Genomic DNA, 16,380 nt, shown 5'->3' with positions numbered 1-16,380 from the left:
AATTTCAACATACTTCTTTTCTGGATACCCCTAAACTAATCTTGATAATATCCAAACTTTTTTCAGTAACATTCTAAGAGTGCTTAGCATTATCTCTTGTAATCTCTTATAAATCGCTCTCTCATTTCACAATTCCCTCAAACTGGTTATAATGTCCAAGAATTGGCTTATCCTTTGAACTGCTTTGTAGGTAAGATCATAATTGTTTTGAAATCCTCTTCAGTATTTCCTAAGTGCTCAAGTAGGTACTTTGCCAAAATGGCCTTGAAAGTCTCCCAGAAATTGCCAGATTTCTTAAAATTTGATAAAAATGAATCTCCATAGAAACATTGGACAGAATTCCATTAAAATTATTCACCCGGTTCGTATCAGCATTCTCCTTAAGTTTCATCTTAAGAATTTTCTATGATTTCTCTTCCAAATTCTAACTATTTCCTTTCTTTACAAAATCTCCATGCAATTGTCATCTGAGTTTGTTAAAGACAATTGACACCGTTTTCAACCAGAGCTTGCACAGACTGCATACGCACACTTCACTGTAAACTATTTTCAGAATTACCTTACAATTCTGAAATCTAGGGCAATTCAGAATTCTAAAGTATTTCAGACGGCTAAGGTAACTCAATATTCACAGGTACTTTAATAAAAAAAAGCAAAACAATATCAGATTCCTTTAAAATTCTCCTTAAAAATCTACTCAATTATTCTCGAAAACATCACGAACATACTTCAAAGTCCTGGTGGTTGTCTAGATTAAAAAGCCTTGCTAATTTTTCAAAGCTCAATTCATTGTTTTCAATCCTGAACAGGTTTCGATTCCTCTATGTTTCAATATTAGGAAAATTCCTCCATATTGATTTTTTTTTTTATTTTGATATATCCAGGATTCCAAAAAAAATAATTATAGCGAACATCTAAACAAAAACTCCAAATAAAAATCCTGGCTCGATATTTTTAAAAATTTGAAGATTTCTTTAGAGAATGTCTCAATTTTCATGATTCTGCAACCCATTGCAAACATGTTGTAACAATTCCATGTATGATGTTGCAACAATGTCCAACGTTGATGGCCTTTAATAATTTAAGTAGTAAGAGCTTCGAGTGTGTTGGTTTATTTCCTTTAAATTCCGTTATAATTGCTTATATTTTGACAGGTACGCGTATTTCGTCAACACCAAGTACTTGACACTTGGCACTTATTAAGTCTGCAAGTAGTAGACGAAATACGCGTATCTGTCAAAAGATAAGCAATTATAACGGAATTTAAAGAAAATAAACCAACACACTCAAAGCTCTTCATAAAGGGATTCCGTTAAGAGGTTCGACAAATTTAAAAGATTAAAGTAGTAAGTTTGGCCTATTATTTATTGATAAGAGGGTCCATGAATTGCAGTGATATTTTTACAGCAACACATTTAAATCTGGGAAAATCTGGAACATATTAAAAAAAATCTGGAAATAAACGTGATCTGTCTGTGTGTCTGGCAAGATGACTGAAAATCTGGAAAATCCAGATAAATCTGTAATACTGGCAACACTGCGTGTAACGGTCATTTTAAACTTTTACCGACTTGTTCTGCTGTTAAAAAACCCGTTAAAATACAATCGACTTCGGTGATTTGAATGAAGTGTGTAAAGGGAGACCCAGGGGTTCATGGCGGTGGAACCATAACAAAGAAATCAAACAAGTCTATTGAAGAATCAAAGTGACGATTGACTCACACTGGGTGAAAATGGTAATGACGTTTTAATATCTGTCAAATTATATGACATTTTCTTTGTTTTACATCATCATTTTTGTAATTGCAAATCTTAGAACTAGTTGTCGCATAGCCAGTTTTGGCTTTACTTTGATTCGCCAATAGGAAATTGTTCTGGGCCTAGATTACAGCAAAAACGAGCTTCCGCTTAGGATTGAAGCATTTCACGATGGCTATATACTTAGCTTAAACGACTCTGACTCTTCAGTTTAGATAAAATTCTGTGCTGTTTTACTCCATCCCGACACTGCATGGCTGGAAAAGTCGGTACCGCGTGCTGGTGAATATTCAATGAACGTTTGAATAGTGCTCGAAAGTATCAATCCTGTCTCAAATGAAACCCAATAAGATTCATTCGATTCCAAACGAGAGCGAGAGTCTTCTTCAGTCGAGTACGTTAGCTTTCGAGCTTTTACTCAGAGCGAAAATGTTTCCGTCTTCCATATTGGTGTTCACTGCAATCATCATCTTCGCGTGTGCTGCCGCCTACCTCGCTCCAACTGAACAGGTAGCAGCCGCTTACGAAAGAGACTTGGACTGCTCGATTTGTGTCGAACGCATGTGCTTCAGTACTACTTCAGTCGTGCTTCTCGTTGGACGTGGGTCATCGCGACGTGTGTAAAAGGGCTCTCTGCATACATAGTTTGTATCCACCTGGTTGGATGTGAAAATTCGCGCGGGCTGTTCACTATTACTATACAGTCTCTTCACATGCTTCTGTGAAGACGAGTGTTGCATGAAACATACATAGTGTCGGTATCGTGTGCGCGTCCGTTTTCTCGATCCCAGTGTTTTGTGAAAAGTTACTCTTCAATAACTTAACATCACCCGTGTGGATTTACCTGAAAGAGAGTGAAAAGCGACCGTTTGAAAAAAATCGAGATCGAGATTTAGTGTGGTTTTCCCGTTTCATCCTCGGTCCTTTTCGCTAGCCCAGTGTGAGATTGCAACGTGCTAACCGTGTGTGTTTATCAAGTGTGAGTGTATTTACACAATTCATTCTATGCCTAGAGTCTGTTTGAGAGAAGTTATTTAGTCAGAAGAAAAAAAAATATGAAACACGTTATTATCAGTTGTGCAAGCAAACCACCAACCAACTAACCAAGCAACAATCCTACAACACACAACGTCGACGGTGGCTCGTGAATATGGAAATGGAAATTATCTCCCATTCGCTTTCGTTTGTATCTACGTTTTTTTTTTTTTAAATCGCCGTTTAGGTGTGTGTAAAGAATAAAAATGCAACAGCAATGATTAACTGTGTACAATAGAAGGCAGCAGAAGCGCGAGCTAAAAGAAGAATTGAGGAAAAACATATCATTTTATGTGCGGAATCTGTGGAAGCTCGTCTCGTCTTATTCGCATCGTGTGGCTACATCCGCGTGGTGGGTCTGCTCGTTGTGTTGTCATCGTCTGCCAGCGTTCATGCTGGTGTGAGGCTCGACTGTGCGTTTTACACAAAAGATTTAAACGTTATTGTCGTCAACCTTTTGTTTTCAGAGCTGTGCTCTCCGCCAATTGAGTGTATGTTAATTACACTGTTCTATTTTGTTTCACTTTCGGGTGCATGTAAGAGAATTATTAGTTTGCATCATCACAGCGGAACAAAGGATTGTTGATCCTTAGGGAAAGTGGATTTGAAGGAAGATGGTGCTTGGTATTTTCCGTAGGGCGTAGTGGATCCTAACAGACTTCAAGTAAGGAAGAGTCGTGAAAAATGAGACGATGCAAACTTGTTGAATTTTGCATTGCAACAGCTGCACATAAGTCATTCCATCGATTGTGTAAAAATGCGTTGAACGATGTATACCAAATTTGAAAACAAATTCGCATACGTAGATGTCATATTGCAACAACAGCAATATTTAACAAAATGCCTGTGTCAACATACGCGCTTACCATTTCGTTAAAAATTGCCACTATAAGCAATTCCAAAACTTACGATTGACAGATGAAAACATTACAGGTGCATGGATTAATATCGGCCTACTTTCTTCATCTTACACGCTTAGAAATGATTACAGACCTTCAGGTTTTATACCTACACAAACTTTACCTCATATTCTTAGATCTTACATATAAACATTATTATAATAATATCTCATAGTTTCATAATTTTGAAAAGTAGCATTTTAGCTGTAATGAGCATTTCCAAGCCTGATGCTTACAGAGTACACGCTTAGAAATTCTTACCGACTTCGGTCATTTTTACCAAGCTTTCAACAGCTGAACTGTTCGGTAAAAATCAGGCATTTTAATTCATTAGTTATAAAGTTTCAAAACAAGGAAAACTTCCCTGCAATGAAAATACTTGATTATTTAAACCAGGCTAACAGTATTTTGAAATTAAAATTTTGTGAAACAGCTTTTGAAATGAGGGTCAAAGTTTTACCGAATGTTCGGTAAAAAATTACCGAAGTCGGTAATGATTTCTAAGTGTGTAGTTCAATTTGAAAACACACATAAAGCACTCATCAACAACATCAACCGGGCGACGCATCGGTGCACTGACTTTTCAAAATTGTTAGCGAATTTGTCTTTGATGTTTGGTGCGTGCTTCGGGCTATGCAAGGTTAACAGAACAAATGATGCTGACCTGATGATCCTTGTTGGTGGCATGAATCGCTACCAGCTTTCGCTACCAGCTTTCGCTACGCTATTTGAAGTTTGCTTTGATCACTCTCAAATTTAACTATTTTGCAAAATTGGAAAGATGAGCCAAATTACGAATCTATAAAACTCGACCTTCTTCGAATTGAATGAAGCTTTGCATAAATTGTTTGTTTAGGTGGGTTTAGGTCATTCACATTTTTACTAAAATTCGACCATTTGCGGATTTGAACTTTCAGTCGCGAAAATCTCCTATTGCTACGTATACAAGATGTTATAGGTTCCGAAATCATTCTGAAGATCAGATTATTTTTCTACTAGATCACCCAAAACTTATTCAAATGTGTATGCCAAATGTTCTAGGATTTCCATATCGATATTTCGATACTACAGATATCCTCCCAGTCTTTGTTGATCTAGTAAAACAAAACATCTGAACTACAGGACAATTTGGAGAACCTAGATCATCTGGTTTACGTGGAAATAATTAAACATTATCCATATAGACAATATGAACCTGTTTGGACATATTTCGATACTACAGAATTTATCCCAGTCATGGTTGATCTAGTAGATTAAATTATCTGAACTCCAAAACGATTTGGAGTACTTAAAACATCTGATATACATGGCAATAGTTCATGCATGATCCACATAGACACTGTACATCTATCTGGAAATATTTCGATATTAAAGACATTGTCCCAATCTCGGTTGATCTAGTAGATTGAATTATGTGAACTCCAGGACGATTTTTAAGAACCTACAACATCTGGATTACTCGGAAATAGATCATGCATGATCCACATAGACACTTTCAATCTGATTGGACATTTTTCGATACTACAGACATTATTGCAGTCTTGGTTGATCTAGTAGAACAAATCAACTGATGTCCTGGACGATTTGGAAAACCTATAATTTCCAGTATACAGCTTGAGCTTGAGCTTGATTGACCGCCCACGGTTGCTACTCTGTTACTGCCAGATCAGCTGTAATTACACAGAGAACCAATAGACGATGCTTGGGACTAGCAATCATCCTCAATGTGTAAAAACTGGTGATCTTAAATTAGGCAATACCAGCGCCGGCCGCGCCCGAACACAGGTCAAGAAAGGAATGGGAAGGATTGTGTTGACATGACACTTGCTTTGATGGAAGCCGAGAACACCTCTGCACTTCCACGAGGAATCACTGGGATGTTGGATAAGAGGGTTGGGTTTGCAGCAGGGTTCGTTTTGGTAAACGATAAGCTGAATTGATTTCCTAACGATCATATAACGCGAAGGAGCTTGGGACTAAACCCACGGTCTTCTGCTCAGTAAGCAAAAACGTTTGCCACTAGGCAGACGAGCACCTTTTTAATCACCGAGTTGCTGTTATTACCATGTAGTCATATTAACAAATAAAACGATTGACGAATCTTGAATGTGGATGGGCCTGAGATTAGACTCATGATGTTCTGCTCAGTAAGCAAAAACGGTTGCTCTAAGGCCACCGAGCCCCTCATATCACATAATACCGTTGCTCAAATTTGTGTATCCATTCAAACCCGGAACCAACGACATCAACGAGTTTCGCAAAATACACGATACACAAGCGATTTTACCATAAATCTCTGATATGTAAGGACCTGGGACCGCGTTTTTCTGCTCAGTAAGCAGGCCCCTGTAACCGACGATCTTTCAAATCCGAAAACTAAAAACTACGAAAAAGTACTTAGGCCTTGATTAAGTTCCACTTTCACGCGACGTTTAATGACAGGGTCCTATCCAGGATTACATCTGAAAAATCCAAATCTGGCCAACGCCCACCTAAACTAACGCTATTCGCATAACAGTCCCATGTAGATATGAAATCCATAGGACATGGGACTGTTATGCGAATAGCGGCAGTAAACCTGTTCTAATCCACCTGAAATGACTAACGAATGGAAGACTTTGACTACCCAGCCATGCAATAGTCTCATTCCGTGCCTTATGGCAACTTGATGATTCTATTGCGCTCATCTTTTGGCACCACCCAGGGGAGACTTGGTCCTGTACCCAATGCTTAACTTATCTCCATTCCACTCAGCTACTCGCAATTTCTTGTGATATAGTGGGCGGAATATTATTATATGAGACAATTCAATGCAGACGTCTTTCCAAATTTGGCAGATCGACAGGTATCCGGTGAGTTACCACGATAGTTGCTATTCAACAACTCGACAACGTCCCATCGTCAACGCATGCTATGAGAATTTCCCATTGCAGACGCCAACGAAATGACGTCATCGAGCTATCGATCACTACCCTGGTTATCGCCTGGTACCTTATAGCACGATGCTAGGAGGCGAACCGGAAGAATCGATGAGCTACCTCTCCCCCATATAATTTCCAGTATACATAGTAATAAGTCGTGCATGATCCACAAAGTCACATATATACGATTCGGTTATGATGTGACAACGAAAAGGTTCATATTAGAAATAAAATAAATATCATGAAAATGTCTCTCCATTGGATTGGAGGAATATCCGTGCAAATACAGAACCGCGACGTGACCAACAGGTGTGACTTATGAAACTCTGGTAATTTCTCGATTATGTTCAGGGTGTTTGGTTTGAATCGATCAAAAATTGTGAAAACTATAGTCAAATTAACTACAACAATTAGCACAGCAAAGTACGTCAGAGACGCAAAGGTTAATTTTCAAGAAAATTTGCATTTCAAATGAAAATGCATTATTATTTTTTTAATAATGTTTCATCAAATCTAGGCCGGTTTTATTCAATAGAATCTCATAATGTAAGGGTGTTTTATTATGTTCACTAATTACTCAGAATTTATACTATACATAAATAACTGAAGATGATACATTGTTATTTTTTATTTTATTTTTTCAAAGGTCACAAGCGATACTCCATTAGCTCAGTCGGTAAAGGCGCAGCTACAAAGCAAGCCTATGCTGGAGGCGACTGAGTTCGATTCCCGTCCGGTCTATTAATTTTTCGGGTGGGAAAATTTCTCTACTTCCTTGGGCATAGGATGGTACAGGCATAGAAAGCTTTCAATTAAAATGTGAAGGTACTTCAAAGAACACTAAGTTGAGGGCAGGCTAAAATATAATATGCTATAAGCTATAAGCTTGAAATGCAATGTAGTATAGTGTACAACTGGTATTTTTAAGCACTGAAAACATTTTTTTTTTGTAGCGGATTAGTATTTGAAGTCACGGATTTCTTTTGATTTCGCGGATCAAATTTGGAAAATCTTGTAACAGCCCTGCACATACTATTTCAAATTCGCTTCCAGAGTGTCACAATTAGCGATTAGCTTTACCGACGAGTACTCACTCATCGCGGTTACTCATTACAGCTAAAATAGTTCAAAAATATCCATGCTTTACAATACAGTCAATTCTGTTATTCATGATATTTTTTTAATTTTGTCCTCATTTAGGACGAGAACATAATATTCAACAGCATCATATTTTTATTAGATTTTTTTTCTGATTTTTTTAAACAAGTTGCACTTAATTTGGTTGCAATTTGAGATCACACGATCAAAAATACGGATGAAAAAAAGTAAAGGGCTTGTCACTGTTATTTTGACGTAGACTACGTCTTACGGGAAGGTACTGGGGGTAAATCTAAAATCTAAAACTGCGAACGTCACGTAAAGGTGTAAGGTTTTGAACGCTTATAACTTTTTCATTTATAGATGAAATCAAAATCCAAATACACCAATCGATAGGAAATAACTCTCAAAATCTGCTACAATAAACACTTTTCCAATTTTCCATAAAATACTGTAGAAAAATGTACAAAAAAAGTGATAATTTTATCAATGTTTTCATGAAATAAACGTCCTCCCCAAACCCAGTCGTCATAATCGAGTACCATTTGGTTGCACATCGTGCTGCTTGAATCTGAAAAGTTATAAAAAAAAGTGCAACTACTACGTTATTTATGAAAGCTCCCTAAGCATTGGGCAACAGTGAAAATCAGTGCTATGTTTCAACAATGTTCCTATTCAGGTAGAGGTTCTTCAGAATGCTAAAAAAAAAGAACACAAAACACGGGTTGGACATTTATGCAAAATTTCGGTATTGATAGTGAATATTTCGCGATCAGAAAATTTAGCTTGAAATTTCGTGCGTTTTGTGAACGCACATCCATTATTTTGCATAAGAAAACGGGGTGTTTCTGTGGTGGGGATTTCCCTGCACAGATTACAGATTTCTGTACCAAGCACTGAAATTTTTAGACGGTACCTCTATTTATGCTTTTAGATTAGCTATGAAAGTCCATCCTACTTGGAAAATTATGCGAGGCATAGCAAGCCGTTCGATTGCATCATTCTTCACGTAGGAGGGACTTACAATGCTTATCTCTTAGCATAAAGAGAGGTACCGTCAACTTTTTTTTCGTGCTAGGTACTGAAATTTGACAGTGAGCGTTGAAAAGGGCCTACTTGCAATAATCGATTCTCTTCATCGATTTTCTTTCTACATTGCTACAGCTAAGCGAAACAATTCAAGCTGAACATTGTATTAGGTCCTAAGTAACATTGACAGATTCTCTTCGGCGACTTTCTCCTAGTATCCCCTCGGCCATGTAAAGACATTCCCAACTTTTATCTAGCATCTAATACGACAAACACAATAAGAAATGGTTATGTACCAAAGTTATTAACGAAAGAGAAAGTCGACGAAGAGAATCGATCAATGTTAAACTTAGGACCTAATGTAATGTTCAGCTTGAATATTTGTTTAATGTAGTTCTGTGACCTGTAACAGGTTGTATTGACTATCAAAATCAACAGCAAACGCACCGAGATATGTTAATCCAAGTGAGTTATTAACAAAAGAGGGAATCGATCATCGCGTTTACGCTCTTATGTATGCTCACTGTTGAATTTGTAATCTGTGATGGATATGGAAGTCAATTTTATTCCCACCACAGAAACGCTCCGTGTTCTTATGCCAAATGATGCATGTGCGTCTACAAAACGCAAACAAAATTTTTAAAAAAGATGTCAGGGTTACTTCCAGTCACTTGATGTTTTTCGGAATTATGAAATCATGAAATAGTATAATACTAATTAATACTTGTTAGTTATAAGAAGAGGTCATGAAGTATATGTTTGACACATAAAATCTGTCAATATTGCTTTCAGTGCGTCACAATCAGCGATTTCACTACTCGTGAGCGCTCACTCAGAGTGAACGCTCACAAATCATAAGATCGCTGATTGTGACGCTCTGAAAGCGAAATTGACAGGTTTTATGAGTCAAACACATACTTTACACCCTCTTCCTGTTACTTAAAAGTACAACATACCATGATAACATCTAATGATTGCATAATTCCGAAAAATATTTTTTTATAGCAAGTGAGTGGAAGCAACCCTGGATGTACCGAGAACTTATTGGAGGGATTTATGGCTAATCGAGATATTCCCGGTCAGCTACGAAATGTTGCATAACATTGGTGCAAAATTGTGCACCTGGTTTTTTTTACCTTCATATCTGATTGTAATTTAGGAATCAAATGTAATAGAATATGTATTTGCATTTTTATGAGGTCCTGAATTTAACCAAGTTTTACTAAGTAGGAAATCCAAAATATGTACATTGGAGCGAAATCTTAGGTTACTTCTACTGTATTTTAAATTTTAAATATCTTGAAAAATGCACTAGAATTTCACTTTACAGCTTAACGTAGTCTACGTCAACCATGCGGTCGTGTCTCGTACACAACCCCACCAAATTTTTTCAATGCAAAAGTAAAACTCTTCTTTTTCAGTATTCCATGAGTGAAACTTTGAAATAATTAAAAAAAAAAATAGCAAAAAGACTATAGTGTGTTTACTCTAGTTTGAACACATAATTGAAAGTAATTCAAAAAATGATGAGGTGTATGTTTTTGTTAGGATCATAATCTATATATATCCTGAATAAACAATCATATACTTACAATGAAAAATGAAAAAAGTTACAGATAATTGTTGATGTCCGTTTTATAACTTGAACAGCCCTTATATCGCGATAATGATTCACCTATGTTTTGCACAGTCCTAATCTCTAGCATTCACGCAACCTTTTGCAGTTCAGTCCGTTAAAGCCTCTGAAGGTGACCATTGAGATATTCTAAGCGTATTCAACTCCTAACACATCTAGGCTCACCCCATATATCATTGGCCATCACCCTAAAAGCTTTATATATTTTTTAAACTTCGAAAGTTTCAGATTTGATGTCACATAATTTCAAGCTAAATTTCAAAAGAAGATAATCCTGTGAGAGTTGGAGACCTGTAAGTGCAAATTGAATGGATTCCATAATCTATTCGGTCTTTTAGAAAGCACGAAACATTAGTTTTGTTAGGCATAGTTTCAAACTAAGATCCAACAGAATAAAATGTATCTATGGTTCTTTCTTCTTCTTCTTCTTCTTTGCATATCAAGTTTATTGCTTATCACATAATAGCTTATTGCGTGCTCTCAACTTAGTGTTCTAGAAGTACGTCCACAGCTACTAATTGAGAGCTTTCGATGCCTGTACAATTTTTGCATTAGTACAGGGCTGGTAGCAGGTCACTTTTTAGTGACTAGGTCACTATTTTCAAGTCAGTCACTAAAAAGTCACTTTTTTCACCAAAAAGTCACTAAAGTCACTATTCCTTCAAATTTAGTCACTAAAGTCACTTTTTACGACCAATGTTGAGAGTCAAGAATTTGACTTTAAAAACCCAAAGTAAAATCTGACAAGAAGAGTTGCGAACATATCAAGCTGAACATTGCATTAGGTCCTAAGTAACATTGATCGATTCTCTTCGTCGACTTTCTCTTTCGTTAAAAGCTTGAGCACATAGCCGTTTTTTGCTATGTTTGTTTTATCAGATGCTAGATAAAAGCTTCTTTTACCAATCTGTGTGCTGAAAATACCTGGGAATGATTTTTTTTTTATCTTGTATTTGGCATTTTTTTTTATCTTGAAAAATGACATAAATGTTCAGAGATTTCGAAAAATGTTCTAAATTTAATATTCTGGCTATTTTACATTGAGATCTTGAAAGTTATCCAAACCTACACTGCAAAAAAAAGTTACTTAAAATGCACCTGAAAAGGCACGTAGATATTCTCACATAGAAATCAATTGATTTACACGAAAATTTGTTCGGGCTTTCCGATGATCCTCAAATTGGTATCACTTAAAAGTTACGGTACGGGAATTGGCAAGTAAAAGTTACTAGATTTTGTTGTAATGATAAAGTAAACTGGTGATATACTATAGATATATATTTCGATTTATTTGTGTCATTAAATGATTGCATTCTAGGAAAAAACACACTAATTTAAATTATTTAATAATTGGCACTGATGATCTCGAAGTACATTAATCGTATAGTAACACCCTTATAGGTCGTCAATTGTTGATTCTTAGCACCTCGAATAATCAATTCCCGTATTCTGCAATTTCATTTTTAATTTATAAATGGGTGTTAATTTATAAAAAATATAAAACTTATACTTGAAAACATGAAGAATCCTGGTAATTCCAACTCGCCCAACAACGACGAAAGTGCACTTTCTGCTATGGCCATCTTTGAATTACGAATACGACAAAAAATTCAAGATAGAGCTGGGAATTAGGGCGTAACAGCTTTTGTATACAATGACTTCTTTCGATGATGATGATGTGCGGCACGTGAACCCTCTTGAATTCCTATTTGGAAGAGGTTACCTGAATTTTCAGGTAAAAATTACCTTTCCCGTTGGTTCCATGTAAAAAAATGGTCTAGGAAAATTTTCAAGCTCTCAACATTTGTTCAAAAGCCAGAAATTTGAATAATCTGTAACCCTTCGGTAGCTTTAGTATTTGTCCAAACATCGAGAAAAATAAACCATGTCACAGGCTCTTGAGTTCCTTTTTAAGTCCATTAAATTGTATTGTATTTTCCATACTTATATTCCGGTAATACAAAAAAATCCAGGTCCAGGTCTTAGAAAAAAAATGAAAGAACTCTAAAATGTTTTCCTAAATCTCTATTTTTCACTATCGAGATTTTAAGTCCTAGACGCATTCAATTTTGTCCGGGATCATTCCATCTCGGTCATAATAATGAGATTTTTTCTTAAACTGCGATCTAGAAAAGCTGTCTAGATCCCAGAGTTATGATTCTTTTTCTATGTTTGAGGTGTTACAGAAGATTCTATTCTTGGAAGGAATACAGCAAATTGAAAAGATGACCAGTTAGTAATATAGCGACTACATAGAAGAGAGGGATCTTTTATTAATATACTAATGGCTAAATTAGATCTATATACATTTAATTCTGGACTGCAGTTCTTCATGTTGTTAAATGCATCGCTTCATACATGTCCTAGATCCTCAAAAATTGCTATCCTAAAATTGTCTAAAATCAGTACTTTGAACATTTTTCTCTGTGCCTCAATTTCGCGATTTAATAACAAGGAGGTTGTGAGGAAATGGAGGTTAGAATTGGACCGTGCTTTTGCTTATTCAATTCATACTTATTTTTTTTTACAACAAATTGATGTGATCTTTAAATCATTTGTTTTATTTTTAAAAAGCATGAAAAATATCGGAATAGCTGAACAATATCTTTCCGATCAATAAATGTCACTATTGGTCACTTTTTAATTGTTTAAAGGTCACTATTTGGTCACTATTTTCATAATTTTAGTCACTAAAGTCACTACTATTACATCGCATACCCACTACCAGCCCTGTATTAGTATAATTGTGTGACAAGTACAATCATACTTCTATACCCAGGGAAGTCGAGACATTTTCCAACCCGAAAAATTCCTAGACCAGACCGGAAAATGAACCCAGCCACCTCCAGCATGGTCTTGCTTAGTAGCTGTGCCTTTACCGACTGAGATAAGGGAGACCCGCGATTGGACAATTTGACAAAACAGAAAACAAAAATACAATGGTTAGTGTTATCCTCTTAGCAAAACAAAACATGGAAAAGCATTCATTCCAAGCTCTTTGCCGCTTATCGTCATCAGCCCTGTCGCCAACAGGCAAACAAAATACAGTCATTTAACAGTCATTACAGCCATAAGCTCCACCAAAATATACACTTTACATCACAACAACGAACCCACCTCATTTGTGCATCCAAACTGAAAACTGTAACTAATCTCCCGAGGACATTACCACACTCGCGGTGGGCACTGCTCTCCGAACGAGAAGGGTTTAAAAAACTTATTTCCCATAATCTGTCTCACGCCATTAGATGTTGCATCGCCGTCATCGTCGTCGTTGTTTGGTGCACCGTGTGGGTGCAATGCATACACATTCGAAATTTAATCCGAAAAAAAACTAAACTAATGGAACATGAAAATAGCTAGTTGCTATCGTCGAGGGGGTGCATGGTGCAACGATTTTGCATTGTTTGAAACGTTCTGGAAAAATCATTACAAAATGCGAGCTTAAATAGAACATAGTTTATTTGCCTGGTCATTCGAGATATGGCACACAAACACGAGAGAGTGAGGACGGGTAGCTGACGAGCTGAAAGTTGGGAAAAATCTAATACCAACCTACAACTGGAGAGCTCTGGCAAATGTTGGTTGAATAGGTTGAATAGCTGGGATGGTATTGTTCAACTTTCCACTGCAAAATGTTTGTGTGAAACCTATAGTTATAGAGATAAATGGATGGATAGTTGAAGTGGTTGGCGTGCCGAAGAAATGTTTGAGAAAAAAAAAATACATGTGTGCTCAAAAGAACGGAGGAACTGCCCTAAAACGAAAACGTGTAAACGAACAATCTGAAATTAATAACAAATGCGAACGAAAATTAATGTTAGATTAAAAGAACAGGGCATCTACCGACTAGTGCAGTGCAAGCGTTCGTATGATGATAAAATAATTGTTCAGGTTGTGAGGTTGCTTTACTACTATAGTAACTACTTTACCATACACTAAATATCGCCCTCGGTGATGAGACGCGTGCTGTGCCTGAGTTGGAGGTGGGAAAAAAGCTGCCGTGTTATATAAAATATAGTAGCACACATCGACGTCGCGACAACGTCGGTGGAGTATTGTGAAGAGAAAAAAAAACAAGTGTGTTTAGAATTTGATTTCAAGTGGTTGCAGCTTTGTTTGCTCATATAGTTCCAATCTGAATCAACAACGCAAGAACAACAAATATACGCAGCAACTATATTGGCATCGGTATCATACGACCTGATACACACACTTGATCGGGTGCCGCCGCCGCCGCCATCGTCGCCATCATCATCATCATCAACATCATCATCATCAACATCATCGCAATATCGGAGTAATTTATTGAACTTTGAATGAGATGTGGTCGATGTGTGGCACTTCAAATCGAAGCCAAGTTTCGTACTGATTGGAACGTGATACACTTCAAGACCCAATAGTTTCTGATGAATACACTCGATGGATTCACAAGACAGACGAAGGCAAAGTGTGGTATTCTGAGTATTCTCTTGGATTGCTGATTGGGAAACTCGCTAGCGAATTAAGTCGAATGTGAATGCCGGTTGCCGATTGCTACTCGAAACGGTAAGTACACCAATTAGTTTAATTATGTAGCAAACTGCCTCGAGGCAATTATATATTAACTCTCTCTGTGGCTCATCGATTGGGGACATTTGAATTAAGCGCTGTATTTGATGTGGAAATTTATTTTATGATCTTCTTAATGCCTAACATGTTATAATAATTATCGGAAAAAATGTCATCAAGGTATGCTTATAACATGTTACAGTAATAGATACTATAGTTTTCAGAGATAAGCGAAGGCACGAAAAGTTTTTTTTTGGCAACCATGAAAAATAAATGATCTTACTGGCATCCTTGAAAAATTGTCATTCCATCATACACGGTAAGAAAAAAGTACCCAACGGCCAGTTCACTTTTACCTACTATTGACTAGTTTGTCTCCTTTTCTCCTACTAATGTTGTCAAAAACGGAGGAACAAAACCACCCAACAGGGGTAGTAAAGTGTGGGAACCCAACGTTGAGTATAATCATATTTACCTACTGTTGGGTACAACTAACTTACTTTTGGTTAAAAAGCCAGTGGAAAATTCCATACGAACTGCACACAAGTAAATGAAAATTACTTTGACCCGCTTTACCTACTTTTGGGTTCCTGCACTATAGTGCCGAGATGAGTGAAAAGAACTTAATTTTGGGTACTTTTTTCTAACCGTGTAGAGCTCTTCGTTGTGCAGTTTTGTTTTGTTACAGCCACAAAAGTTCAAAATGTAGTGCAAAGCAAATATTTGCAACAATGAATCGAGGAGCGGTTTGCATAATATTTCTTATGCGAAATAAATCGAAATGTGGTGTGTGGAAAGCGTTTTGTGCCCATAATATTACAATACTATCCTCGCAAAAATACCATGCTGACGTCATGCTCGTTTGCCTACACTAACTGACAGTTCATTTGGCTACACTCTACTTCGCCTCCGCTTATCTATGGAATCTATAGTATCTATAGTTATAACTGGCCAATGTTTTAGATTCTTGAGTTTTACAGCCAAACATAAAATCTTGATCAACATGTGATATGGGCCCAAGTGTCAAATGTAAACAATGACTATAAACTTTGATTTCTCGCGGATTAAGTGAATGAGCCTTGAGCAAACCAACAGTAGCATCTGGTAGAGGATGTTTGCTTTACCAGATGGTATAGTTAGTTTGCGTGAGTATGAGCATAGACTGATGCATTATTTGAAATTTTCGCTCCAATGTGCTCAAACAGTTCAAAATTGAGCCCTGATTAGTCTCCAAAAATTTGATCTTATCAAATAGTTTTGATTTCCTATAGTAATTTCCATATAAACTTCAAATGGTTTTTGCCAAGTCAGCTACTTAACAAATGAGTTTACATTTTGGGAGGCTAATCAAGACACTATTTGGAACGGCAGCCCTAAGTATGCACCTTTAGAATTGATGAAACGATCCATAAAATATAGAAAGAACCTTAAACTAAAGAAAGTGATCCAAAGA

At 36.7% G+C, this 16,380-nt stretch overlaps 1 protein-coding gene across 3 annotated transcripts in view; it reads left to right on the top strand.

Annotated features, from left to right (window-relative positions):
• The first annotated feature begins 2,346 nt into the window (after positions 1–2,346).
• The window catches only part of LOC135699301 (sodium- and chloride-dependent neutral and basic amino acid transporter B(0+)-like), a 377,984-nt gene continuing 363,950 nt past the window's right edge, over positions 2,347–16,380 (top strand). For 2 of the 3 annotated variants that reach the window (XM_065219538.1, XM_065219540.1), the window contains exon 1: positions 2,347–2,737. The gene's annotated coding sequence lies outside the window, so the exon portion shown is untranslated. Of the gene's footprint in view, positions 2,738–14,656; positions 14,925–16,380 lie in introns of those variants that run through there. The other variant, XM_065219539.1, reaches the window with a different exon arrangement.

Source organism: Ochlerotatus camptorhynchus, unplaced genomic scaffold (assembly GCF_037179485.1).
Source record: "Ochlerotatus camptorhynchus isolate MF236.1 unplaced genomic scaffold, CSIRO-AGI_Acam_v1.1 ptg000105l, whole genome shotgun sequence".
In the NCBI taxonomy this organism is placed as follows: domain Eukaryota; kingdom Metazoa; phylum Arthropoda; class Insecta; order Diptera; family Culicidae; genus Ochlerotatus; species Ochlerotatus camptorhynchus.
The sequence above is the reverse complement of the archived record's forward strand: the minus strand, read 5'-3'. Positions and strand labels throughout refer to the sequence as shown.